Genomic DNA, 2,762 nt, shown 5'->3' with positions numbered 1-2,762 from the left:
ACCCTCCCCCATTCATGCTCTGTCTCTCTCTGTCCCAAAAATAAAAATAAACGTTGAAAAAAAAATTTTTTAAAAAACATTAAGAGGGGCGCCTGGGTGGCGCAGTCGGTTAAGCGTCCGACTTCAGCCAGGTCAAGATCTCACGGTCCGTGAGTTCGAGCCCCGCGTCAGGGTCTGGGCTGATGGCTCAGAGCCTGGAGCCTGTTTCTGATTCTGTGTCTCCCTCTCTCTCTACCCCTCCCCCGTTCATGCTCTGTCTCTCTCTGTCCCAAAAATAAATAAACGTTGAAAAAAAAAAAAAATTTGAATAGTGTAGGGGTTAGGGGCAACCCCCAGAGCAACAAGAAAATCCACTTGTAACTTTTTAGCCCCCAAAACCTTAATTATTAATAGCCTACTGTTGCCTGGAACCCTTATCGAAACCATAAAAATTCAATTAACACATATTTTGTATATGTATTATAAAATACATTCTTATAATAAAGTACAGAAAACAAAATGTTAAGAAAATCATAAGGTAGAGAAAATACACCTAGAAGCAACAAAATATATCATGTAAAGACCACCTGTGCAGTTCAAACTTGTTTGTTCAAGTATCAACTGTACTGTATTCTCTAAACTCCTCAAGGGTCACTATTTACAATCTTACGTGTTTCCAAAGTCAATTTCCTCTAACCAAAAAAACATACAGATACCACGTATACCATAAATAAGGACAAAGGAACACACTATGTCTTTAGTAAGTCATTTTGGTTATGTTCCTAATTCTAAAGTTGTGTAGTTTTATATGCATTTATTACAAAATTTATTGCAAAATTTACTGCAGAGCATTTTAAAAGGTAAGCATTTTTTGGAAAACATATAGACATTACTTTAAGATAAATAATCAAAATTTACATTCATCTCGCAGAACTAAACAATGTCATACACAAATTAAAGCAGTATTTTCCACCTGTACTAATTTATCTCTTCTGATTTCATGCTCTTATCTTCAATTTAAGGGGGTCCACAAGTTATCATAGCTATGTGGAAATATTTGTCATACACACATTCACACACACACACAAGTGGAAACATGGTTTAAATCAACTTACCAGTGAAATGCATTGTAGTAGAAGTAAACCAAACCAAGGCCGTATAAAAAGGCAGCATTCTGTTAAAAAAAATTTTTTCATTGTAAAAGTTTTTACAGCTGTTTCCTACTTATTAGAAATCTGGTATATTATGCTTTTATGTTCTGAAAATTCTACCATACATTACATAATACACTTAAAAGAAAACAATGAGGTCATTCAGTAACATGCAATTCAGAAAAGCCAAACTACTTCAAGTATTTTCAATTTTGAGGCACCTAGGTGGCTCAGTCACCTCAACATCTGACTTTGGCTAAGGTCATGATCTTATGGTTCATGAGTTTAGGACCCTATCAAACTCTGTGGTGACAGCGCAGAGCCTGCTTGGGATCCTCTGCCCACCACACCCCCCAACCCCATTCTCCTCCTCCCCTGCTCACTCTCTTTCTCTCTAAAAGAAATAAACATTTAAAAGAAGAAAACAGGTATTTTCATGTTCTTTTTAATGAAGCCCAAAATGAAAACATGAAACTTACATTCTTAAAACTTATGTGAAATCACACAAAAGAACAAAACAACCCAAGTAATCCAGAGAATAAACAAAGCAGGAGGTGTAACACTTCCTGCTACAAACTAGAGCATATAAAACCAGTATGGTATTGGCATAAAAATGGAACTATAGGCCAAGAGAACAGAATAGAGAGCAGAAAATTAATCCCCCACATTTACAGTCAACTATTTCTCAATCAGGGAGCCATGAACATCTGAACATCTGATGACAAAAGGACTGGGTCTTCAAAAACTGGAGTTGAAAAAAATGGATTAATATATGCAGAACTATGAAACTGGACCTCTTTCTTACAGTACTCCCCCAAATTAATATGAAATCAATTGAAGACTGAAACATTATACCCAATACATAATACCCTAAAATATCTGGAATAAAATTTGGAAAAGCAGCTCCCTGACAGTAGTTTTGACAAAGATTTCTTGGGTTGACATGAAAAGCACACACAAGTAAAAATCAACAAGTAGGACATTAAATGTAAAATCTTCCGAACAACAGAATAATTAAAAACATGAAAAGAACGGGAGGTAATTTCTGCAAACCACGTATCTTGTAAGGAGTTAACAACAAAAAAGAATCTAATTAAAAATGGGCACAGGAACTAAACATTTTCCAAAGAAGACATTTAAATGGCCAAGACATAAACAGATGCTCAACATCTAATCATCAAGGAGGTACAATTCAGTAACACAACAACATACCACCTTTACACCTCTTTGAATGGCTATCATGAAAATGTCAAGAGATAACGAATGTTCGCAAGGATGTAAAAAAAGGAAACCTAGTACACTCCTGATGGAAATATAAATTGGTTCAACAATTATAGAAAATACAGAGGTTGTTTACAAAAATTAAAAAGAGATCTACCATATGATCAAGCAATTCCACCAGTGTATATTTATCCAAAGTAAATGAAAATAGGGTATTGAAAGGACATATACATACTCCTATGTTCAGTGCAACATTATTCACAAGAGCCAAGATATATAAAAACAACCTAAGGTACCATCAACAGATGAATAGATAAGTAAGATGCTACACACACACACACACACACACACACACACACACACACACACACACACACACACACACACACACACACACACACACACACACAC

The 2,762-nt window shown here is 35.5% G+C and overlaps 1 protein-coding gene across 5 annotated transcripts in view; it reads right to left on the bottom strand.

Moving 5' to 3' along the window:
* The window catches only part of LOC121024775 (lysine-specific demethylase 6A-like), a 100,625-nt gene extending 99,476 nt beyond the window's left edge, over window positions 1-1,149 (bottom strand). For 4 of the 5 annotated variants that reach the window (XM_040467004.1, XM_040467005.1, XM_040467007.1 and 1 more), the window contains exon 1: window positions 1,095-1,149. The gene's annotated coding sequence lies outside the window, so the exon portion shown is untranslated. The remainder of the gene's footprint in view (window positions 1-1,094) is intronic. The other variant, XM_040467003.1, reaches the window with a different exon arrangement.
* Between the last annotated feature and the right edge of the window lie 1,613 nt (window positions 1,150-2,762).

The sequence above is a fragment of the Herpailurus yagouaroundi genome, unplaced genomic scaffold (genome assembly GCF_014898765.1).
Source record: "Herpailurus yagouaroundi ecotype Mexico unplaced genomic scaffold, PumYag 67120, whole genome shotgun sequence".
Lineage (NCBI taxonomy): Eukaryota > Metazoa > Chordata > Mammalia > Carnivora > Felidae > Herpailurus > Herpailurus yagouaroundi.
The sequence above is the reverse complement of the archived record's forward strand: the minus strand, read 5'-3'. Positions and strand labels throughout refer to the sequence as shown.